The 26979-nt window shown below is 43.7% G+C and overlaps 1 protein-coding gene across 3 annotated transcripts in view; it reads left to right on the top strand.

Moving 5' to 3' along the window:
- The window catches only part of LOC105279739, a 242150-nt gene that overhangs the window by 2811 nt on the left and 212360 nt on the right, over positions 1 to 26979 (top strand). For 2 of the 3 annotated variants that reach the window (XM_026971817.1, XM_026971818.1), the window contains exons 3-4: positions 2632 to 2728; positions 11606 to 11666. The gene's annotated coding sequence lies outside the window, so the exon portion shown is untranslated. Of the gene's footprint in view, positions 1 to 2631; positions 2729 to 11605; positions 11667 to 24738; positions 25173 to 26979 lie in introns of those variants that run through there. The other variant, XM_011339725.3, reaches the window with a different exon arrangement.

The following is a 26979-nucleotide window of genomic DNA, read 5'->3' on the forward strand; positions in this document are numbered from 1 at the left end:
GCATAGGATGCCGATTACATCGTCTATTACACCCTCCTGCGAATCGTGCGCACCGATACACACGTACGCGATTGTATGTGCTCTCGCGATGTTCCTCATTCCCTGTGCGAACGATCCGCCTTTCCGCTAGCTATCGGTGGTTGATCCATCGACGGATATATCCGGACGTCGATAACGATCCGGACCTGTCGTCGTTCCTCTCGTAGGCCGAGTGTATCATTCGGACGTGCTTTGGCGAGCGTCGATTGAAAATTCGAGAGTTGCGTGGTACGTGTACCTGCGGTAAATGTACATACAAGGTGATTTAGAAATGGAAGATGTCAAGCAATTAGGAGTTCACTGTCACGAAACGGTTTAATTAAGGAGTCGCTTAATATTTAAACGCACCGAGTCGTCACAAAATCCAATTAAAAGGGAGATCTTTTAAATTTCCTCGGATTTCTAAATAGAATCTTGTTTTCTAATTAATTTTAATATACACTTTATATCACCTGTCAATTATCGTTATTTTTACAATCTTTTGAAATAATAAATAATAATTATGAAAAAGATTTCAACAACTACCTTAAATAATAACAAAACTTTCTATTATAGTCAAATGCATCTTGTGTGGCTCACCCGGTATAAACACGTGTTCGTCGATGTTTCGGATTGTCGAAGTATTAGGCGATCCACAGAATACTGGATAATACGCGTGATTGGGCACCGAATGTATACAACTTGTTATTTGGCGAGCGGAAATACCGCCGTTGCGAGTTGCGTACATAAGGTTTGGACCCTTCGTCCATAGCTTTATATGTGTACAAGAGTCTATATATATATATAATATATATAAATGTATATTGCATTATATGACTGTGCACATATCAAAAGGGACGGAAACGTTTAGATGTCATATACGTAAAAATATGAACTATTATAGGCAATGCATATTATCGAATATCAATAATTATTCTTTTCTGAATTGTTATTAATTATTCTTTCATAAATTGTATTTTTTTGTAAATTCACAAACATTTCATTATTTGACGTTATTCTGACTAAATTGTTTTCTGTAAATTAAACATTTCATTTTTTAAAAACAGAGATCATAGATACAAATATCTAATTTTCTCTTTTATGACTTACATACTTTATCAAATAATATCTAGCTAGCATACAAATTATAAATAACGAAATATAAAAGTAATCAAAATGATCTATTTCGAGTAGAACACTTGGTGCAATCATGATCAATTTATTTAAAAAATACTTTTCCGTAATTAATTGAATTTATTAACATTGAGTGGTCTGGAGAACAATATTAATTAAATCTGTATTTATTGGACTCGCAAACCATTGAATTTGTTAGATTCGATGGCCCTCAAAGCACAAGACTGCAGATATGTAAAATCGTTTTTTGAAACCATTTTTTATTGCGCGATCGCCGCGGGTTATTATATTTAAATCCCAGCTACATTGTCCACCGCGTTCGGGTTGATGCGAGCGCTCACGAGAGAGCTCACCATGGGAATCCGCTATCCACGTAACAGCTGTTTTCGTACCGCTCTCGATGCGTTTTCACCTTTTTTTGCGCGATGTCCGAATCTAGGCAATTACGTACGTGTCAGGGGTGACGTGTGCGTGAGAGAGCATCGGGTCCATGCTGGCGCTCGCTTTCTTATTCTGTCTGCCTTCCTGTCTGCGCTCGGTGTGCAACATATGCTCCGTTTGACGCGCGTCCTGTCCGTCTAGCACAGACCAAACCACCCGTAAAAATGCGACGCGGACAGCACTCGAAGACTCACCGCGCGGAAAATAGATGAATTAAAGGGAATCGACGGGAATTCATTCGGTCGGGCAATGAATTCTCCAGTCTTCCTCCGGAATCGTGAAATGGGCTCCGGAATCGTTGAATTCCCTTCCTCTGTCCAAGACACGAATAAATCCCGAACAGCTTCAGCTCGGCCGATCGCAGTATAATTTGCGAATCGTCATATTTTCATAGCCGTATATCCCGGATTTGTCGCGATTTCGCGAAATAAATTCACGCTTTTCCGCGTATTCTCATGTGTATGAAGGGATGCGTGGACACACATATGCGGGAACCGCATACGGATATCATCACATCTCGCGAGCAGATATTTGTATTGACGGCAACTACAGCGTGTGACACGTACCTTCCGCCAGCTGCTAATGGGCAAAATTTGTTTCATCCATTGTCTGCGGGCGATTTGGCCGATTTCAAATTTACCGAAACCGTACGTATCGTACCGGCCGATACTACGAATGTATCTGGGTACCGGACGGCAATGAGCCCACGGAAATGTGTCGCACGCCGACGATTCAATATCCATCTCAATTATCCGCCTCCGATGGCGCTTCTGAAATGATCCCGCGTATTATAGGACGCGGCGCTCTCCCGATCGCTTAATCGATATTCACCCCCGTGGTTTACGTTCACCGCCGTCATAATTGACCGGTCCCCTTATAACATGTGCTCGTAAGGGCCCGCCCGTCGGCGGACAACTGATGGCGAAAACCAACGATCAATTCTGATTAATTTTTCCTCAGCGAGGATTACGTTGAACGACGTCTCATTAAATGAACGATTGCTAATTAAATCTCACGTTTCGTTTCATCTCGTTACAGGCTCATCTGTTTCACGGATGCGCGAGAACGCTGCACGACTCACCATGAGGAAAGGATTGGAGGAGCGGACTCAAGGATTCCACTTTCGTCGGCAAAGGTATGTTTCATGTTCTTTCTTCTGATGCGTAAACGAGCTTTCCGGGAGAAACAAAAATTGCTCTATTACGCGTGCTTTCGCATGCACGTACATACACACACGCGCGCGCGCGCGCGTGGTCCGAGATAGCTTATAGGGAATAATACAGTCGCCCGTGTTAGATGCGCGCGGGATAGTTAGCCGTAGGGTACTTCTGCGTGCTCTCGCACGGTGTGTACCATAAAGCTCGTAGTAAATCGACTGTGCAGCTCGTGTTCTCGTGTTGCACGTACGTGGAAAGTGGTGGCGAGGGCGAGAAAGGGTCGAGGGGATAGGACCACGGGAGAGGAGGAGAGAGATACGCGGTGGTGCAGCGAGAACCGGGAAGGGATACGCGGGGAGGGCCTACGGAGAAGGGAGATGGGAAACCATTATTGAAATGCAGTAAATGGCCGTGAGTTTCAATTGCCCCTGGGTGCTTCCACTGTGCCCTACGAAAGAGCAGGCGGAAGGGTAGAAAGGGGTGCCGGGGGCGAACAGGGTAAGGGAAAGGCGCGCCCTCCCTTTCTGCCCACCACCCCCTTAGCGCACCCTGTACCCGTCTGACTCGTTCCGCCGCGGATGAGAGAGAATTACGAGCATTCGCTCGTGATTCGCCCTTGTCGGCACGCGAAAACACACGGGACTGTATCGACTGGTAGCCGCCAAGGCGATGATCGGTGCGAACAGCTTGCTACCGCGAAGCTGAAACAATTATCCGCCGAAGTGCCTATTTTCAGGACAATTTCGCTTAAAACCTCAACGTATATCCGCGGTATATGCTCTAGGTAATACGCGCGGGAATGTCCATCTAAGAATAGCCATTGTGTAGCCGCGCCACAAAGAGAGCACAGCTTTTCCTCAGAAGTATAAATCGCGTTGACATTCATCCCTAGACATACTCTCGTGTCTTTGTATATCCGGAGAAGCAGCATCCGACGAAAATGTCATCTGACAAAGGTCAACTCTAAATCTATCCCGTGCTGTTTTGCAGAATCCATTCCGCGAGAGTCGATACTGCACGCCAGGTGCACGGAACTTTTCGGGTTACATGTACGCTGAAATCGCAACGCGCGCGTTGGTGTTGTTAACCGGTGCTTGAGCAATACTCCAAGTACTTAAGAATTTTATGGCCTTATAAAAATATCGTAACTGTTAAAAACTGTCAAAATACTTTTTATGTGTGTTATTGCAATTTTCTGAAGCCAATTTGTTTCTTTGTGACAAACCAGCTTTCATCATTTTTCTAACTTATTATAACTTTTAATTAATATATTTACTGTTTTTACGAATACGTAAAATGCAGCAATTAATGATATTTTTTTAAGCGCTACGTAAAAGGATCGCGCTTTATTGGTATGTAGTCACGTTCTCGTGGGAGAACAACAGGCGCCAAAATGCGAGCGTTAGGTAACACAGTCAGGGAGACAAATGCGATATCGCGTCTCATACCTATACCGGAATTTCAATGGAGTAGATGATATTCGGCGATTCGCAGACGCCGGTAACCAAATTGGACTCGCGTGTCACCGGCATACCAATAAGCGATACACCGAATACTTGGCTTTATTTTCTGCGGGTACTATGATGATTCATTCGCGAGCATTCAATAATTTATTCGATTTGCGAGCATCATGGAACGTGATTTTTCTCGTGCATATTTTCACTGCTTATTCATGTTAAAAAATATAACTTATCGATCTGCTTCTATATGAGCTTTTAATTGGATCGTGACCTGCGTTATTATTGTTGAATGCTGCGAAATATCATACAATGAATTTCTATATGTTTTCGTTTTCTAAAGTAAACGAGCCGTAATTTCGCACAAAATATTTGTATGCTTTACGTAAAAAATTTCAATCAGCTCGCTCGGAACCGTAATTTGAATCCATGCCCGTTTACATGCGTAATAAAATTAAGATGCAATTATTTGCATTTTTAATTAATGGTCATGCTGGAAAATATTATTACCGATCAATGGCCGTGCTGGATAATAGTATTACCGCTCATTGCAGCCAAATGCAAACGAAGTTCTATTCTTTCGTCATGCTTGATCATCCCTTGCGGAATTATGTTGTCATTCAAATTATAATCTAGGCTCAATGAAAGACTCAATTAGCAAATCTCACGAATTTGTTTCATATAAAATATCTATGTTGAGCATCAAGAGCTCACGCTAACTTATTTATCATTCTCACGCTTCTTATCGATTGTGACAGAAACACAGATGCACATACACACAATAACAAGTGAACAAGCTAATTAACCTAATCGCATCAATAGCGAGACAGTTATTTCTTCAACGCGATTTACACAGTCCGTGTTCTCGCGGTAGGATTATGCAACGTCTAGACAGTATATATATATATAAATCTCATCGAGACTCATAACTCTCATATAGAACTAACGAGCTTAGTACCGGCGCTTTATTTTCACGGGAGTAATCACGTCGCGTAACGTCATCAAAGAGATGTGCAATAAAAGAAGGCAAATATCAATACAAGATATATCCGTGAAGGAAATGAACGGTGAGGAGGAGAGAGCGACTGACGGGGGTGACGGTGCGGGTCCATGGAGAAGGGTGTCGCTCTTTCGCCCCCTTCCTGCCCCCTCCCACCCCTCGCATCGCAGCGGCGGGAAAATAACTCTTTGTTAGGACGATCCTGCTAATAATGAAGTCGATATTAATCGTTTGCGCTCTTCTCCGGAAAAGCGGCAGGACCCGCTCGTTCGTTACCGTGGGGCGGGTAAATACGTGAAACGGAATCCGTTAAAAGGCAAAGGGGGCGGGAAAAGGATTCCGTTATTATTAACCGCGCGGAGCACCGCCGACAGACAGTTGCGCACGTAGTATTTGCTGCGAGAGCTCATTACGCGATCTCGAGGGCGTAATTTTTCTTTATAAATAGCCGCCGCGCGAGTTCGGGGACCCGCTGAGGGAAACTCGCCGGGCTGTGACGTATGGTCGGCGTGTTTCTCTCTCTCTCTCTCTTTCTTTCTTTCTTGGCCACGATAAAAACTTTAACTGCCCCGAAAGATGATCCGCCTCGTTTCGCCGGCGGCAACCAACAATAGATCGCTCTGCTTCCGTTCGTCTTCTTTCTCCTCTTGTTCTTCTTCATTTTCTTCGTCGTTCGAAGGGGACGGGGGTTGCTATCAAGCACGCGAATTTCGACGTTCCGTTTCCAAACTCATCATGTACACGAAGAACACGTTGGAAAGATAAAATAATTGCAGCACATAGCCAAGATTTCATTTTATTACATTTTATGAAGGATGAGTCTTTTTTAGGTTTTAGTAGTTGATCAAATTTCCGTTATCTATTAACAGTATTATCTGACAATCCTTTCCTCTCCCTCATATAATATTCCGATATTTTAAAAACAGATTTTTAATATATGCAAATATGATAATTAAACATGAATCACATTTAATTTCATTATTATTAAAGGAAAATAAGATACGAGAATATACACGGCGTGTATTTATTATTCTTGCTCATCTAATCTGCATTACCCTAGTAGTCGCTGTCGCTACCACGGTTGCGAAAGTGCACAGTCACGAAATTGACGTTTCAATTACACCGTAGTCGAGTTCGGTTGTAAATACCTTGTCAGTGCTTCTAGCTATTTCCTTTTGGTGCGGCTGTCATGTATGGCTAACTATTTCGCTCGCTTTCTCTCTTTCCCGTTCTCGCCCGCGCATGCGTGCACATGTCTGGGCTTATATGTAGATATAAATATGGGACTTCCGATATTCGATAATCGTTAACCGCGAACGGTAATGAGTTCTCAGTCTGCTACTATGCCATCAATACGGTTGTGCGACTGACTGGCAAGAATATCTCGTCCCTATTAGATTCGTCATTTGATTACATCATTTCTTTCGCCAGCGCGATCGATATCTCTCCAGAATGGAATCTCGAGTCCTCGTTCGCTCGATGAGATGGCTCCTCGCGAATATCGTGCATGTTGATTTACGAATTCGGAGTTTTAGAGTACCGCGAGCGACGTGAGTGTATCTGACAGCGTACGTCTACGCTTAATTGCGGAGAGCGGCGGATTGAAACTTTTTCCCGTACCACCCGTGTCAAAATCGTTTAAATCCTCGAAATCTGATTATTGTGCAAACGTAGCACGAAAACTTTTGCTTTATGTTTTCATCTCCTTTTTTATGAACTTTTGTACCTTCTGTAAAGTTGTGAATGCTGGATTTACTGCAGGTACGCGTTTTTCGCATGCAAGAGAGACTTAGAAAAATGGATTATATTTAAATAATGATATCTACAGACGAGTTTCTCAGAAAAAGCTAGTCAGTTTGCCCGTTCTGTTTAACATGTCTACGCATTTTATTCGCTTACGTGTGGGAAAAAAAATAAGAAATGAGAGAAAATCACATAATTATGTCTGCGGTTTTTATTCAGCAGTACTATGTGATCTTTCGTTGTGGCGATAAATTTCGATTTTCCATCGTAGTTCACTACAAAATGGCACGGAAATACTTGCGCGTTTTGCGACAATTGCCACTGTTGCTTGCCGGGTAATTCCGTGCGCAGTGAAATTTTCTGCCATTACGGCCGCGAGTCCTTCGCCTTGGTAGCACCGAGTGTTAGGAGAAAACATCCAAATACCAGCTTTTACGTGCAAGAGATTCCATTTTGTTAAGATCGTGCGATACAGAGATGTTTCTATTCTGCCGTTTAACTGAAGAATACGGAATTACAGAATTTCAGAATATCCACTACGTTATGTAACACGAAACGATATTACTAGAGCAGTACAGGTATATAGCCATGTTTGTTCTGCGTCTTTATGCATAATATAATGATATGCTAACCGTTTGATATATAGCTCGATCGGTTCCGTTGATTTGTTTTCGTCATACCGCGCTACCGAACAGCTTTTCTACATAAACTTCCTGGCGAAATAGGTTTTTTTTCCGTGAAACTCCTTTACATCTATCATGTATGAATCTGATACGCTGAATTTCATGTTAAAAACGGGTTTTCATGTTAAAAACGGCTTGTAATATTCAGTACGCCACGTTAGCCCTTTAGGGTACCAATTTGGCGTAACGTGCGTTTCAAATTCATGCATGAATAATAGATCCGTGTATACCCATCGCGTCGGTGGTGCCTATATATGCGGGTTGGTAAACGGGCGACTGCTCATTTCTTTTTTCGCCGATACTATCCGCCTCTATTCCAGCAAAGTGAAATTAAAACTGCGGAGTTCGCTGGGTGCGCAGCGACGCAATTTTTGCCAAAGGTACGCTCGATTGCCGCCAACATTCCTTCTCGTCAAACTATAATATTGAATTCCGTATGCGATTTGTCAAACGTTTAGCTCGAATGAATTTCAGAACATTGCTAAATGAGTCGCATGTTGTGAAGGTAGCGGCGTGTCAAAAAGTGTCAGAGTACTATTTCATTTTTTTTAGATAAAGAAAGAATAGTCTGTTCTACTGACCATAAGTATAAGTTTCATATAAATATTTTAAAAAATTATATAAAAGACACGTGTATCAATTGTTACATACTTCTGAAACAAGGATTCGTTTGAAAATTTAAAACTTCTCCTGTTTTTTTTCTATTTGCAAGTTTATAAATATACAAGAAGCATGCAGTAGTGTCGCGATGCAATTTGTAAGTTCGCAGCGAGAATCAAATATTAAGTTGATAAACGAAATGATTCAAAGGTGTCGAGATATTTTTGATCCTCCGGCTTCTGCAACGTCGAATCGTATATCTTTTCTCGTTTAGAAAACGTAAATATGATGCTTCGGTGCGCGTTACGACACTTCGCGAGACGACAGTTAAAAGGGAGTTTTGTAACTGCGCGCACTTTGGCATAATAGTCGCGAGGTTGCGTACCGTTGAACTCTTTACTGCTGCGAGTATACCGGCGCGTGCCATTAAGTGAAAATCTGTTTCGAGTGCTCTTGCTCGAAATTGATATACGACGTAGCTTGGCAACGTGGAAATAAAAATACGGCACACTTTACTTGTTAGGTGTTGCTTGCATTCAGCGGAAAATTTGTGTCTAGAAGACCGTGCACCTCCATGTAACGACAAGCTAAAAGCGAAAAAGCAGCAATAAATGCTTCATGCTGCAGAATATTTCACGTTTATTTAGCATAAAGCTGAACTGTGTCTTTGAGCAAGTTCTCACAATGCAGTCGTCCTTAGCGGCAGTCCGTAGTAGTTGGTCGTACGGAGCTCTTGAGCAGTCACGACGAACACGCAAAAGAAATATATATTCGTCCAAAGTTAAATTCATAATCGTGTGCGCGTAAATAATTCGTGTTATCTTCGCCGCCTCTCTGTCTCGTCTTACTGCGGAAAAAGACACCCTGTGAATTATCTCGACGTAAGCGCAAACTTCACGGATCACACGGCGACGAGTACGAGCGCGTTTGCAGACACTCCCCATGCCGAAAGTTAGGCCACCTCCGGATAACTAACTTTCGCCTTTAAGACGCGCGAATGTGTACATTAAGATCCTCGTACATAAGATACACCTCGACCATATCTTCCCGACCTGGTCTCGCCTCGTACATCTTGCATCAGATCCCCTCCTTCTAAAGAGAAGGCATCACCACTACCTACCTCACCGGAGTACCTCTTCCTCTTCCTCTGAGGATCGCGGGTCGACCGCGCCGACTGATACGGCGGTACTTCCTAATTAACTCTCTGGATTTCCTTGCACGCCTTCGTTGCAGTGTCATTATCCTCGCCCCCAAAGCCTCGTAGCGCGTCGCTTGCACGCCTGCCGAGCGCGAATTGTATCGATCGATGGCGGCCTTGCAGCCTTGCGGTTAGTACGGGTCCCCCGAATCAACGCTTAACACTGTGTCTGCAGCTGTAAAGCAGAAAACTGTAATTGTTCGGATTTGCATGAGAACTTCGCAAAGACCCAAAAGACATGGACACCGAGATTAGTTTCGCATTCGACACAAATGAGATAAGTGCATAAAACGTACACGTAGGTGCTTGATCTTTCGATTAAAATCAAATTGTCGCATTAGCTTAATTGCTTTTGTTAATTACTTTTCACATTAAGCATCGTTGTTGCGAGATTACATTTCGCCATTTAAGCGATGACGCAGAACACGAACGGCGTGTCTAAAACTCCAGTATGATCTCATTGAAATGCTCGAAAGCGCCGGATTCAGAGGAGTAGAAGGGAAAGGAGAAAGAGGAAGAAGAAGAGGAGGAGGAGAAGCTTGATTTTCCACACGATGAAGAATGTCCGTCGCTGTTCGGTATTTCCAACGTACATAGTTTCCCATATCCGGATGGAAAGTGAAGTCGCCTGGGATGGCCTCGGGTCGACGATGTCTGGCGGACATGGTGATCCCATGAGCGTTTCGCCTATCGAAGTGGTTTCATACCTGGCAACTTTAAAGCCGCCGTCAGATGTAAAGTTACCATCCGCTTTCCTCGCCGCGGTCTCATCCTCTTGTACAGCTTCCGCGCTCGTTAAGGAACATAAGTATAGATCTCTGTTCTGCTTCGATCGGCCATCGAGCCATCTACGACCGGAAAATCGCGGATGCCACAACCTCACACGCGTACGCAGGATCGAGAACAATTTGCATTCTCGTCCTCACCCTTTGAGCGACCCTTCCTTTTGCCAGGCGGAAATTCGTGAATCGCTGGACCGTGTCCGGATTTGTTGAAATTATTTCGTCGTCGATGAATAATCCGGGCCGTGGTGCCGCGAGCGCGAATTAGGCACAAACCCGGGGTATTACATTGCATAATTACATACCCACTTCATTATTGCGTATCGTGGGAGAGCGAGCCGGACCGGACTCCGATCCAGACCGGGTCGGACGAGCGGATGGCTGGCGGTTAAACCTTGGGCTTGGGGGGATGAAAATTCAGTTCGACGTGCAATCACCGAATTTCAGACACGTGTACGTCAGTAAATTGCCGCCGATACGGAAATATCGGGCGGACGCATGAATTGCGAACGCGCGCGCGCGCACGCGTACACGTGCACGCGTGCGATTATATATTTATATACACGAGGGATTCGATTACACGGGCACTCGGCTCCGCGTCGATGATGTTGAACGTTATAATTTTAGCAGATATTAAATATATAGCTAAGGCTGCATGGTGTGTGTGTTCGCGCGCGTATACATCGCGTTTGTGCGCGCACGCACCTACCCTCGATTCGACGTAAATATTCATGGCCGAGATGCATGCGTGTGCATGCGTATGCACGCAGGCGAGGATTATTGCCGTGGATGAGCCGTGACGGCGTGCGTGCACGCGTATACGCGACGATTTTAAGCGGCCTAGCGTTTTTCGCGAGTTAAAACTATTGGCCGGAGTGGGTGTTGCATTCCCGCAAAATTGTGGCACGTTTGCGACTGGTAATGCACGCATTTCCATCCCCACCGCGGATAATACCGGCTTTCGCTGCGAGCACCGATCGACGACTTGTGGATTATCCCTTTCTGCATATGGCAGACCACCGCGTATTAATGCGATTCGTCACCCCGACGCGCGCGCGCGCGTTTTTCGCATGCTTTTTCGACCACCTCGGCCAGCTGTTCTACTAATTTTTTACCAGAATTTCTATGAAAATTCAAGAAGCTCCGACGAAGAAACTTTCCTCGTGTACAGATTCGCTGAAAACTTCCAAGCTAACTTTTCCATGGCGAGAATTTGATGGGAGACCACGTCACCTACATTAAAACTTTAATTTTTCTTCTTAAGTGGCTTCATAATCAAGCCCCCGAGTTAACTCTTTCGTCTCTTTATATGAATATACTCGTTCAATCAGTATAACTGATATCTGACAGAATTTAGTAAGACTCCAACTTGAAATAAATCGTTTTTTTCAGAGTGGATTGATGGAGAGAAACTGTGACAGTTCTGAAGTAGTCTATGTCAACCATTCGTTTGGTAAGTAGTACAAGTTAGTTTTGTGAAGAATATTTGATAGAATGCAATGTTCAAAATTAATATAGTCTACACGTCCGTATGCAAATCTATACGTTTTAAAAACAATGAGTAATATCCGGAAAATATTAATGTTTTGCAAATGATGTACACAACGAACAGTTTTCGCATATTCGTGTGTGTTTGATCGCGTATTATTCTTACACAATATATACCTCGATGTGGAGAGCGTGTATCGCGAATTTCGGTGTACGGTAAATTCAACTAGAAATATCGCTAAGTCCACAAACGATATTCTCGCGGGAGAAAAACAACGGGGCCCGTCCCTTTGCCAAATGTTGTATACGTGTATATATGCGTATGCGCGGTAAAAATGCAAATTCGGGGAAAACGTACATGTGCGTGCATGTATGTGCATGCACGGACGCACATGTGCTTGCCAGAGATATATTCGACAAACGAATGATATGGTTCAAAACACGATCTGTAGTGATTCGCAAAGCATAGAGAACAGTCGTCGATAAAATACCCGGAAATAGGATATTCTTGTCCCCCTTCGAGACCCTGTGTTATAGTAGTCAGGCTTGGGCTGGATGGATGCACGTTTGATATACTGTCTATGCCGATCGATCACGCACCCTGCTCTACTCGCCTCGAATTCACAAACGCGAATGAAACACACGACGTACCTCATGACAGTGTGCGGGTTCCCGTCGGAGGGCCACCGTCGAGATTTGCGGCCGCTCGTTTAATCTAGAGACCCTTCGACATTGGTTCCTAACGTGCGATTGCGCTGAATCCTTAATAATACGTTGACGTCAAGCGCCCACGCGAAATATCATCTATTTTCGACGAATGGATCATTCAGATCGGATAAGAAATAATCTGTCTGTAGTCCTTGATTCTTAAAGGGGATTATCGACAGGAGAAACAGTCAAGTCGACGAGTATGATCACTTGGGGGTCTCTCCCAAGAGTTCGCAGATTTAGTAGCCCAGTTTCAAGCCAACCGCACCCAGTCCTCCCGTGGATTCCCTACGCATCCGATTAATCTTGGTACCATTAAAGTATACATAAACGAGCGGCGTCGGTCGTCGTTTCAATTATTACTGAACTGCCTTCTGCTAGTCAGCCGGAAACGCAGCCCGAAGCGGCCGCGGCCTGATTTCCCGCGCCGCGTATATCGCGCGAGGTTTCACGGGGCTGAAATTTCGGCGCAGCGCGGTTCGGTCGGTCTCGAGGAGGATATATCCCTTGCATCGTTTATGACGGGTTTCTGATTCGGAGATGAGTGTACGTGGGGCGCATAAGATAGGGTCTCACCTCGGCAAATCTGCACGTGACCCTAATACGGGTTACCGCGCCACCCGGATTCGCACGTTCCCATGTGCATCCTAAAGTCTAAACACTCCTATATGAGTCGGGGCTTTGGTCGGCCGCACTATCGTGCACACGTGGCCACCCAACACGTATGCATAGTCACAGAGACTGAGGGAAAGGGAGCTGAGATGCATATAATGCATCGATATACGCGGCATATACATATATAGCGCATATATGCGTTTCCACAAACGGCTTCAGTCACTTCCAGGAGACAAACTATCGAATTATTGCGATTCCGCAAGCCTGATTGCTCCTTCTCTCCTTCTCTCTCTTCTTTCTTTAGTGTTTTGTATTCTATTTCAGTTTGGCTCAATCCAAATTTTGGATCTGAACGTTCGTTTCCCAAATTTTTACTTCTTTCTATCAAAGCGAATTTTATTCATTCTGTAAAGTAGGATATTATTCTTCATGTAATTTTTTCTGACGGTCGAGATTTGTCTAGTAATTGTCGTTAAAAGTATATTGAGTCGATTAAAACGAGATTGCAGCAAATATGACAGATGTCGAGCAAGTACGGAATTAAGATTGGCATGCCGAGCGCATTCGGGGATTGCAGCGATAATCGCGCATGCCATTACGATAAAGCGAACCTGTGGTGTGGTGTTGCATTCAGAGTTTATCAAGGTATGGGATGCAAGTGGGCCATCTTTTTCGCGGACGTGGACGAATGCTGATGCAGGATCCTCGGGATATACACGGCCAGCTTGATGTCGGGGATCGCGGTCGGCCGGTCAGTCGCTGTTGTTTTATTCAAGAAGCTGAATATTGAAACGAGAGTCAATACCGGCCATCCGTTTCCGCGCGGAGGAAAACGGATGCGCTTATGTCCTCGCGCTTTATATGAATGCGCCTGAAAGCGGCATTCCGCAACGCGTTCGCCGTATCGGATAGATCGCCTGTTCCTGACAGTCGTCTCACGAGCCGCAAATTACTTGCTTGGCTAATTGATCAGCCGTCTATCGTCCGGCGTTTACAGCGTCACTAATGACGTCTGTCTAATGAGCGCTGAGTTGCGTTATCATTCCGAAGTCTATAGTTGAGCATCGATGTGCACGTGTATTAAATGTTTCCATGTATGTAGAATTGGGATCGATGAGGCTAAAGGAGACAATCTCCAACATTGCATTCTTTCTGTAATTTTTTTCTAATTTTGACTAAGTGGCTCGTAATAAACTGCGCATAGTTATCGTCGTTGAATTATTCTGAAAGATGCATAACGTTTGATATAAAAGTAAACGTAGCATTTGACAGTTATCGTTGATCTTTTATAGTCTCTTGTATATATAGTTTCTTGTATAGACTTTCTTAAAATATTCAGCAGGTTTACTTGATTCCTAATAACAAAAGGTCACTATATCAGTCGCGTTTTGTTTTATGCACACGTCTGGTTTGGATCATGATTATTTAATACTTATGTTAATCGAATTTTCTTTTAAATCGACCAAAGTAATTCACTTATTATAGACAAATCTAGAAGGCAAAATTGGAAAATTTTGAGGCCTTTCTGGTGAATTAATTTTTAATTAATTTTACATACGTATCGTATCAAAACCAATAAATAAGCAAGAAATTTTGATTTATAAGCATCAATTATGAAAATGAAGGATCTTTGTATTAAGTCGGTTCAATTCTTTATAACACGTCGATTAAATGTGAATTTGACAAAACGTTCATCTGCGACGACACAATTTCCTACGATATTGTCATCTTGCATTAATGGCGACAGTGGGAGGACGTGTCGTCTGACATCATTAAAGGCTCGGTAACAACCACATTGCCCACACCGTGGAATTAGGGTAGCTATAGAATTTAACGAAGCGTCACAATCTTGTCGTAAGTTTAAACCTTGTACGAGGTAGCAAGTGTGCGTTTGCGTCAATGTATAAAGAAGCTTTTGCAGATACAGAACATTTATACAAAATGCGTTTGTTTTATATTATTTATACTGAAATCTGTGTATGCGCGCGTATACTTTCGTATAATAGAAAAGCTATTGTATGTATAGCAATATACACTACACGCGATATTTTTCGGAAAATATAATCTGAATAGAAATCTCGATTATCGAGGTAGCAGCATCGAGGACTTAAAATCCGTTACATACTGAAATCAAAAAATGTTTTCGATACATCTGATGTAGGATGTATGTTCAACAGAGTTGTGCCTGTCGGCTGCGTATGCATTAAAATTGAAACAGATTCCAAAAGAGAGGAGAATCCAACTCGGTATTCAAGATATTCAGACAGCTGTGACACACCACGGCCCAGGAAGAGTACTTTAAAAGACACTTACGGGGACCGTATCACATATGTCAACACTGTATCGAGAAATTCACAAGGGGAAGAACTTGCCGATAAAAAGGAAGATAAGCGAAATCGCTAGTTATTCAGAGTTCTCGTCTGCTTTATCGTGATACCCGCGATTTGGCGAAACTTTCGTAACGGCGTTCCGGAATACGACGAATCGTTCGGGGTTGACGCAAAGCTCCACCAGCGTGTTGCGGCCGGGGGAGAATTTCCGGCGCCCTTTCCCGCCCCTGTCAGCGGCGCACATTATCTCGCTGCGTTTATTATCATGTGCTCATGACGGTCTCGCAGCGTGATACGCGTACGCGTTTGCCTAATTCATGTGCGTACGTTTTACATCTGTGTGCGTCTCTCCTCTATCTCGCGCATATCTCCGCCGCTCTCTTGGAGCCCTGGAACTGCTGCGAAACGTTCCGCGTCTGAACATGATAATGTAAGTTTGAGTCCGTGGCCGTAGAACGTTGCGAGTGTGTCTCTGAATATGTTTGGCTTCTGTCCGTTGTGTTCTCGAGGATGAATACCACTTTGGTAGTTGCAAATAGTGTACCAATGGCGGCGTGTAAATATGCCATCGAACTAACAAAAATGCCCGTCACGATGTTTTCAATGGATGAAATAACGCACTACTTTCCGAGGAGCACTAAAATGCACTAAAAATCATGCGCGAGGATATTTATGCCTATATTTGGAACACAATCTGGAATTTACTTAACATCATTCAACAGACAAACGCACACGCATATATACATAATAGTTATGAATATATGTTTGAAGCGCTCTCTCTCTTCTCTCTCTTTCTCTTGTAGTATACTCTCTTCTACGCACGTTTTCTGTACATTTTACACCGAGGGGATAAAAAGAAAAACTGGGATATATCCTGTCGGATATCGACTCGCACTTTTGACTTCGCCGTACCTATAGCGCGTGATAAAACGTGAGGTCGATTTTCGGTGTGCCAGGTACGTGCACCTCTAAGTTCGTTAACGTTCAACCAACGCGGCTACGTAGGACTAGACTTTTGTAGTTGCCCGGTATATTTTCGAGAGGCAATTTCCTTGCGATTGGTTCAGAATGGTTCCATTACACAAGGATATCGATGCGGCCATGCGACGCGCGCGCGATGGAATACTGCCATTGCGCGAAATCCGATCTACAATCTGCGCTTCGCCGTTGCACACTTCCAATACGCTCCCAACAACTTTGGCAGAGATATAGCAAGCGTGTACGCGCTTAAAAGATCATCCGCAAACGTTTTCCACCCGTTAATCAATCGCCGGCCTCGATTCGGTCATTTGTGTAAGAATGTGTTCGGTTATTATTATCAATACATGCAGTATTCATTCTGTTTTTGTTCAACAAAACAATTTTGTCAGCATTAACAATAAATAACAGCAGCCAAAAATAAATCCAAAAATACGCCAAAAGATTTACTTTCAAATATGCATCCCTCTTTTGTTCGCCGAACATGGGCCATGTGGTGATATCAGACGCATGGAAATGAGATTATCCTGGCAGGATTAATTTTTACATCATAGCACGAAGGTTTCAGGACCTTCCTGCCAAGAAAGTCCTGTAACAAGCAACGAGAACGTTTCTGCGGACATTGAAATTAAAGTTGGTTGATTACTTTCTTAACTATTAGATGGTCTTACTCGACCGATCTTTCTCTGGCGGGCAGTTAAACCTTCCGGAGTAATTTCTCTCGCCGTTCCACGTTTACACAAACATTAGCGCGTTGTATTAACCATAACGGATTACTTTCTACTATAATGTAAAACAGAGCGTGCGCTGAAAACCATTACGCGCGCTGCATTATAGCCATAACGCGGATTTATGACGTGTACCCCCGCAATATTTGCGGCGAATTTGTCATTTCGCCATGCGGTTATTACTTTCTTGTTACTGTCGTTCGCGGCGGTCACAATGGCACAGCCGGCTGAACCAAGAAAAACGAACTTTAAACAAGCCGGATCTGAAACGGGAGAATCGGATATAATACGCAGGCAGTGCTCCGCGCGGAGATAAATGGGGAAATTATTTCGGATATAATAGCATGCCCACATACATACGTGGTCGTTGCATACACTTTGCAATACGAGAGAATCACTATTCTCGGCGTCTGTTGCGTGAAATACTTTGCTTGGTGCTCGACCTCAATGATGCCAGTTTCGAGATGCGCTTGGAATTCAGGTTCTGCTGTACCTTTGCAAACACTGTGCTATCACTACCGCGATATTTCAGAGAATATTATATCAGTTTCATAATTAAGCAGCACAGTTTGAGAAATATTATATACGAAATCACAAATTTCAACTTTTATGTTTAATCCCGTAACGCGTTTCGAATTGTATTATGAAATATGCAGGAGATGACCACTAATTTCATGATCGTTCATAAACGATCGCTGTAGATCAGTTACGTCATCTGGCTCGCTTGATGATGATGATGGCATTCGCGTACACGATTACGTATATCCTTCTGAATTATCCGATCGCTCTTTGTATCCCGTTATGCACGCGGTTAATTGAAGATATTAGCAACAAAAGCACTTTGCTAAAAGGGCTCCTACAATTTCCCGTGTGAGTATACGTGACACCGACTTTACGCAAAGTCGAGAATATGGAGCCGTCTTTTACATGAGCGGCTATTACAGACGCCGCACTCATAGTCTAGTATCGCCTTAGGAGATTGTAGGATCAACTTGAGATCTAATGGAGTCTACGTACGTTATACCAAAGCGAGGGGCTTGCACCAACAAATCGGCCGTCACATCCTCTGTATCCCTTACGCGAACTAATTAAAACTCATGAAATATAACATTCCATATTAATATAACATTTTATCGTCGTAGCGTTAATCTAATGTTTCACTCATAAATGTTATTAATAATAGTTCGCGCAAGAAACCTGCGCGAGATGTTATTATCGTCAGTATAATTCTTGGCTGGAACGTAGCTTTGGAAACGTGCTCCGAAACAAAGAATCACGGAGCACAAGGCAGAGCTTGTTAAGAAAAGTTGCCGTGAAGTTCGCGTTCAACGTCTGCGAATTAACTACGCTTCGAAACGTGACTGGTAAAAAGCGCAATAACATCAACCAGTCGCTTTGAACATTTCCATCTGTCGTTACACGAAAATATCAATGTATTACTTGTTACATTCAGTTTCGTATCCGTACTTAATTATGTTCGTCGGCCAAGGATGTCGAAAGGCACATCTGTAAGATGTTGTCGCGCTCGTTTCCTCTGCGAAACTTGAAACTTACGAAGAAAGAGCATTCTACCATTAATGCAGAACTAAATGGAATTGCATTCATTGACAGTCGTTGACAGCTTTTGTAAGTGTAAAGGTCCTTCCGCACATGGACCACCACTTACAGATAAAGCTGAAGGATCGATCCAAAAGGTCCCCACCACCCTTGAACATACGCAAGCGCAGCGACACTGTCGCCGTGTTTATTTTGCATGTTTTATGAGCATGCACGTCTGCGTGTGCATCGCGAGCGACAGGCAATTTGTTGAACTGCCAATTAATAACAGTTATTAATTCTACGATTGAAAACAGATATTACTGTGTTGTACTATTTACCCAAAAATTTCAGTTACCTCGCCTAACTTACTTATCCTCTTGACAAATTACTTTATTCGATTATCAAGCACCAATAATTTTTTTCAAAATATTGGAATGTTGGATTGTTCTTGCGAAAACGTCTTCGATTTTAAAATCCATTTCTGTACCTTTTACTTTATATAATGAAACATTCCACTCGATTTTATTTATTATACTGATACACTTATCCTACTTACATACATTAAAATATTGAAAATGGCTATTAATTAATTTGATCTTTTTAAACTTTAACGGGTAGCATTCGAGGTTTAATCAGTGAATATAAATTAGCTCACTTAACCCTATGCGCTTTTCACAGAATCTGAGAGGATCAAGACATGGCTCGACCTCGGCAAAATCCGACGAATGACGAAACTTTCGGGTGTGTCCCCGACACGATGAATCGCGCGAGTTCTAGTTTGTCTCTGACGATGTATCTCGTACATACATATGTACATTTCGTTCGAACGTACTTACCTAGCCACTTACCTACGCAGCCTGACCGCGTCTGAATGCCAACGGGCTCCAGTCATAAGATATTCCGGAAACGGATGCGGATTTTCCGCGAGATCCTCGCGAATTTCTCTATTTCACGGACGATTTGTCCACGACGGAAGTGGGCTTTGTCGCGCGCGGGTCACTATACGGTAGAGCACACGAAATGAAATCGACCTCCTCCGCTCGCTCGCTCGCTCCTCGTCTTCTCGTCCGCCGATTTGACTCCGCGAATTGATCCGCAACATCGTAAATAGCTCGTCGTTAAGTCTTTTACTCGTGAAACCACTCGTTGGCATTGGATTTTTCTGGCTGAGGAAGCTCGCGCTCTATCTCCGTAAGAGCGGTCTTGCTAAGATCATTATTGAGTCTCCGCGAAGAATGAATAATGGTAATCCCGTCGATGCAATTTCGCTATTAGTCATCAGGGAAAATGACGCTACTTTTTGTTCAGTTTTACAGTAAATTACGTATCTTCTGCAAGTCTTTTTCTTTCAAAAAATCAATGCTCTATTCCGAAACGAATGTACTACACGAAACGTTCATATGCCTTTTATCTACTTGTTTGTGCTTGTCATTCGATACGGATCCTCTTTTTCCATGCTCGTTATTTTGCAGATTGAAGAAATAACTGATCGCTGTATCAAACAGCCGCGGGATCTTCTTACCTTGGTAAATGCGTTGACTTTCATGCAAAACATTATGTGCTTTGAGCGGAGAAAAGTCGGGAGTCATCTGTCTGCCAATGGCGGTGCTTTCGGTCAGCTTTAAAACTTCTTTGGTGATAGTTTGTCGAACAGCGGGGCGAACAAGCGAGGGATGCTCAAGGTTCCCCCGTGCCAACTTCGACTCGGAAAGCGCCGACAGAAAAGCAGATAAATCAATTGCTTTCCGCGCGGCTTGAATACGAGCGCTTCAGTTTAGCACATTTCTTTAGCGCGAGGTGCGAACTCCGGATGATTGATTCAGATCTTCCAAATAATGATTTATTTGTATTGTATTTAATAGCAATGCGTGAAGTTTACATTTATCCTGTTAAACCAAACCAAAGGATTAGACAAAGCTTATACAAAGTCAGTATACCAGTTACAATGTAATCGCTAACAAAGGTTTGATAGTTCGAATTGAATAGGATGAGGATTAGCTTCAATTAACTTGAGAGAGTAAAAAAAAAGAGCGTAGTGTTATGCGCAAATTGCAGAATTTTAATTCTCTCTCTCTCTCTTTCCTTAATTTCGATCAAGCGTTCACATCGATGATTGTGCTTGAAGTATTCAAGTACGACTTCTTTAGAACAAGCGAAGAAGTTACTTTGGTTTGAGAAAAACTGTCGATAGCCTTCTTAAAGCTAGGTCGAACTGAGTGCGGAGCCTCGAACTATCGAGTTTTGAACTATCCAGACTCACCACAATGTAACTTTTATCTTCCGTTTACTTTTTACATCATTATCCGGCAGGAGTCTCTCGCACTTCATTATATGAAGATTCTGATGACAGTTTAAATCTTTATCATTGGATTAATCTGATGTTTGTTGCTGAAGACACCCGTTGTCCGAGCGAACAAATTTGCAGTTAATATCGCGCGGAATATACCTACTTTTCGACGCTGACGTAGAACTACCGTAATATCGTGGCACGATGTATAAAGATGTAAAACCTAGGAAAGTTCACGAAACTGACGTTCCCGTAATTAGATTCAACGGTGTGAAAGGGCGACGAAGGGCAGCGGAAACTTGCCCCGATCCACCAGGGCGAATGATTATAAAACCCGCCTGCAGGCGGTACCGCAAGTTCTGATCTTTCATATCTTTTACAGCGCTATTTACATACGTTCTCGTACTCGGAAGCCCTTAACGTTCCTCAGATCCGTATTGTTTCAAAAGGCTTTAGCGCGGGTTGTCTCGAGCACGGTTAATAGAATTACACGTGCCCAGGGAGCGAGAAACGCGGCACACGATTTTACGAGCGGTCAAGTTTCAAGCGTAATCGTGAGACACTTTTCACAAGGCATTTTTACCACGCGCCGAATCTTTTTCAGTCGATACAGACAAATGTTGAAATTATAACTTAACGTAATAATCGTGTGAGTGATCTAGAGTGACAGATTGCTCTGTCGATCGGATTGTTAATTGGAAGACGGCTTGGCGCAGCTTAAATTACTCTACGAGATAGATTCTCTCGCGTTTATATACGCCGGGCGATCGAGAGACGAGCGTGCGCTCCCTTCGGCACATAAATTTATGCTAAATTATAATGATCGGATGAATTCTTATCTCGATATTCCACGTTATATCGCGGCGGACGTGCGCGGAAGCGCAGGAAGCGCTTCACGGAGGGAGAAAAAAGAAGTCGTTATACGTCGAATCTCTCGTGCATCGTTTGATCCCAAGCTCCGAGACGGCGATGCAGGACGATACGTATAGCGGCGGTATACGTCCGGAGAAAATGAAGGAAGTACCTTTGACGTTAATATTTCCCCGGCATCGGCGGGCACGTTCCTGTAAACCGTGAGGCATTAAAAGTAATACATAATTATTCACGGTTCATTTCGTTCTCCCATTTCCTATGTGACGTGTACGCGTGTACGTGCGCATATGTACATATCACGGGGGTGTGCGATGTGCACCGATCTAGCCATCACCGTCAGTTCGCGTACCAAAGAGGGACAAAGGAGCAAGCAGGAAGAGAAAAAGAGCAAGCTGTGGGGAGGGGGTGGATTTAGAGGGAGGATGGAGGTGGCGGAGACGAGACTGCCTGTCTGCAGGCTTGTTTCTGCGCGCTTTGAACGCGTGCATTCTGCTCTCCCCGCAAACCGCGTGGACGAACCGGCTGGCGAACGAGTTAACCAGCCTCGCGAGTACGAAAATAACGCCGTGAAAATCCGCTTAGGCTGAAACAGCCCGTCATCGCGGTATTGATCCGCGCCGTTACCATCCCGTAAAAATGAAAGATGAAATAAAAAAGAGAAGAGAAGAGCGGAAGGAAAGGGAAAGAGACAAAGAGGCAGGAAAGGGAAAGGAAATAACAAAAAGCTCATTTCGTCGCACGCGTTTGAATTTATACCGGGCGGGTGTGGGATGCGACATCGTATCGCAATGGTGAGATCTGTACACGGGGAATTAAACGCCGGCTTACAAATGCATGTACGCGATCGAGTCGCTTGCACTTCCCTGGCACGTAGGTTCAATTAGCATAACTAATATCGAGTGTCGCTGGTATACCTCTTTCTGTTATCACGTGATACAATCCCACCGATATTTGCTGCTCAGCTTGCATCCCTTCCGAGGAAGCAGGCTGTGCTCTAATCAAACAATCAATTGATCGGATAAGTAATCGGATTAATGAGAGCCTGAGGTCTCGAAAAAAACAATTGACAAAGGATACGTTTTAATTGGATGACCATCTCTATGTCAACGACGTCGTCGCTTCCGGTAGAGACTCGTGGCCTTCCGCTATCGCCGAGAATTTTCCTACTTAAAGCTTTATTAAAACATTACTCCGCGCTGATTCATGGTCGAGAGTTTTCGTCGGCCGGGGTCAATTGCTCACGATAAAGTTCGTTCCGACGTGCGCGGAAATAACGCTCGCGCGTGCAGACATTATCGGCACAATTTTCCGTGTTTCGCGCGTTGAAGTATCGCCCGTGGACGTCGTTAAGTCGAGTTATCTGTACGGGAATAATTTCGACGAAACGCGCGCCCCGCAAACTCACAGCGCACTACATTTTGCTATCTCCCGTCAAGCCACATATAATACGTACTAACACGCGTGGCCGTGCACTTTGGTCCGCGCGTCGAAGACTCGGAGGACGACCCGGATACACGCTGGCCGCATACGGGGTGAATATATCTCACACGCCGTGGTCCGCCCACTATCTCAGATCGCTGCTTATGGCCAGACACGATCCTCCGGCGCACCCCCATTTTTCTTGCGGCGTGCACGGTAACCTTTATACCTCGTATTCTAATAAATTCTGATTTGGGTCAACGGCGCGCGCCGACGTGCGGTCGGTCCCGGTATGTGTCCCGCTGCGCCAGGCGATACGATCGTTTCATTAAAAAGTATGATGAGACCGATGACGTTTAACGAGCGCAAAGAGACGTGCGTGCTGGATATCTCGCGGGGAGGAGCCAATGAGAGGACTTTACTACCTAACATATAGTCGCGAATTAACGCGTCCGAATATGTTGATGCTGAATTAACGGAATATTTAATTTTTATGGAGTTGCATTACAGAATCGACGACTGTTGCGCATTAATAGCATTTACATGATTGATTAATACCAGCTATGTCATTAATTATCTATAGCTTCGCTACTACAATTGTCAACCAAGAGAATTGTCGATAGTGCCGATGCGAGTGTAAACCTATCGCGTCTACATAATTAATGAGTCGCATCGCAAATTCGATTTACTATTAAAGTTTTCTTCCGCACAATATAATACGGTGTTTCGCAAAAGTATAACTCGAACGCCGCAACTATCAACAATTGTAGCATGCCTTCGGGAATCGTAGCGATTGTTAGACTCGCTATGAAATTTGAAATACATTTCACCGACTTTTGGAGACTTTTGGAAACCGCTTAAGGCGCGTCATGTGTCGAAGTGACATGTGTCAATGATGTATGTCATTGCCGATATGGGGTGTACGTGCGGAACGTGAGAACGCGCGCTTATCGAGGTGAGGTATATTGTTTCTCTTAAAAATGTCCTCGACGGGGAGTGAACCTTCAGGATCCGCCTTGCTCGTTCGACTTATCCTCCATATCTGTATTCGACTGCACGTTCGCCGTTTCCGCGAAGATTTGTTGCGCCATGAATTCGACCATGGATTGGACGGTGACGGTATCTCGTTCCGATGTGCGTGTCAATAACGCAGTTACGCTAATACTCGTTAGCAGGAGACCCGAAACAGAAGAACTTCCCGCTCTTTCGCCGCGAGAAAAAGCGAACGCGCGATCCGCCAGACGAACGCGGGGTAGCGACGATTCGCATGCGACGTGGACGCGCGCGTCGTCGCGTCGCTCTTTCATTATCATCTAAATTCCCCGCCTTTGACACGCACCGGCAAGAGCGCATCCTTCTCCGGGGAAAAAACACCGCCGGAAAAGGCACTCTGCCCTTTGTTGCGGACACTACCTTTTTTCGAGGCATTGTAAAAGCAGCCGTGATTGGCGGGTGAGGGGGCGAGGACGCGAGGGACGGCGAACGGCGGGGAAGAGGTTTTGCACGTCCGGGGGTGGCGCGCACGCGCGCGCCAAGGGGTTGGTCGCGCCGGCGGCCGCGGCCGGCGGCGCTGCCGAGGGACGTCGCCAGTCATCGGCGAGCCGCGGTTTAAAACGTCGTCGTCGCTTTACAGCTCTCGCGCGGTACCCCGGCGTCGCCGGCGAGCAAATTACGTGATCAAGTAAGAAAGGAAAAGATTCAAGCGCGAAAAGGCCGCGCGCGCGAGTCGGCACGCGCGAGCGCAGGCGAGGGTGTCGCGCGCCGCTCGAACTGGAACTTGTCTGTGCGAGGGATCGTCAACTGGCCGGTCGCGCGTTGCAGGTGTGGTGAGTGAGAGCCGGATTCTTGTGGCGCGACCACCCCTACGACGGACACGCACGCGAACCAACCCCATACCGGATCTGCACCGCGGTCCCGCGTACCCTGTGGAGGACTCGGGTACTGATCGCTCGGGGTGACGAGCAGAGTCGCCGGCATGTAACGAAGCGGACGGGGTGAGTAGCGATCACGATACGCGGAAAGGGCCACGTCGCTGTCGCTTTTGCGGCCGGTAATTGTTACTCAATACGCTGTGGTTGCGGCGCGTAAAGAGCATTGTCACTGATAAATTTTGGGACACGACTGACCGCTGTCAGCGATGATGGTTTCCAATTGGCAACCATACAATCCAGCGCGGAACATGATCGTCCCGGTTATGAAATGCGTGAATGTTTCCTCGAGAAATAAATATTCATTTCGATTACATCAGAATTTCAGTTTTATCTTAATAACTAAATTAAAGATAAATTTAATGATCGAATTAAGAATCAATTTTATCTTTAATGTTAGGCAAATAAGAATCGTAATTCGGTAATCAGATTGAGAAACATGCGGCGAGAATATGAAGTTTTAACGAAGTTTTTATTGATCTTTGGTCTCTTGCGTAGAGACGGATGCTCATGTCCGTCAGTTAAATAAATACATTTGCAATAAAATGAGTTCAATACTAAACTTAAAAAGTCTACAAAACAAATTTCATTTCGATGTTACACATCCAAGTAAATTTTAGAAGCTTGTATATCGATTGATAAAAATACTATTTAAAATAAAAAAATCAAATGCTCAAATAATTTAGTTGTTTCCGGATGAATAACACGTAGAATAACTTTTACTAAATCATAGTATCTCATATATGGATAGTGTCGAAAACTTTTCTGGTAACAATTGTATAATATTATCACGTAAATTGTCACGTTCGAATATAAAGGATTCGTGTTTTCAGCAATTTAAATTGAATTCGTGTTCTTTAAATGAATTTTTCTAAAACAATTTTTTGTTATTATCTCATTCAGAAAAACACATACATGGAACGTTTTGAAGTATTTTAATAAAAACTTGACAAAATATTATAAAATATTGTTAAGGTATTTTCAATATAAATAGAAAAATATTAAAGAAATTTTTCGTAAAAATTTGGCGCGCGTAGTTATAACTATTTGATGTATCAAATGGATGCTATGTTCGAATGCAATAAGGGGATTTCGTATTTCCAACAATAGTTTGTAAATTAAACTTTTATTTTGTAGATAAATTTTTTCTAAATTAAAGTTTTATCGATTTAATCTAATTCATTAAAGATAGGAAAACGTTAAATTCTTTCAAAAAAATATTATGCGTTATTAGTACTGGTATTTCGTACATGAATACAAATATAGAAAAATATTTCCAATATCTGCGGTATGTTTTGCAATATGTTATGACACACAATACAATACAAATAAATTGCGTTTTTACGAGGAATGGTTTATAAATTAGAGTTTTTATTCCATACATACAGATACATTTTTCTCTGAAACAATATCTTTTTATTTTAAAATCTTACCCATTAAAACGATATTTAATAGAAGGAAGTTGTTTTAAAATTTTCCAACAGGAGATGGTAATGGATATTAATATTGTTGATATTTATATGAAAATTGAGAAGTCTTTTCTGAAACCTAGCAATTACATTATACCATCAGGACTAGCATATTCGAATCTGTTAGGTTCAGCGATGTCGGCACTCCACCGCATGTTCAATCGCTCGAAGTCTAATAGTTCACGAAATATAATCGGGCTGCGGCATCGGTATGGCCGCCCCGTTGCAGTTTGTAATATACTGGCAGTACAATACGGTGTTTCTCAAAACTTTGAAGTGGGCTGCGGTTGCAGTTGAATTGCTTCATTAGATCTTACTTGTACGGAGGTTAAGACCGTCCTGATATTACTATTCCGCGCGGTACATCCGATTCCGCAGTGTGAGTTCGCGCATCGAATTAACCG

Source organism: Ooceraea biroi, chromosome 8 (genome assembly GCF_003672135.1).
Source record: "Ooceraea biroi isolate clonal line C1 chromosome 8, Obir_v5.4, whole genome shotgun sequence".
NCBI classification, from domain to species: Eukaryota; Metazoa; Arthropoda; class Insecta; order Hymenoptera; family Formicidae; genus Ooceraea; species Ooceraea biroi.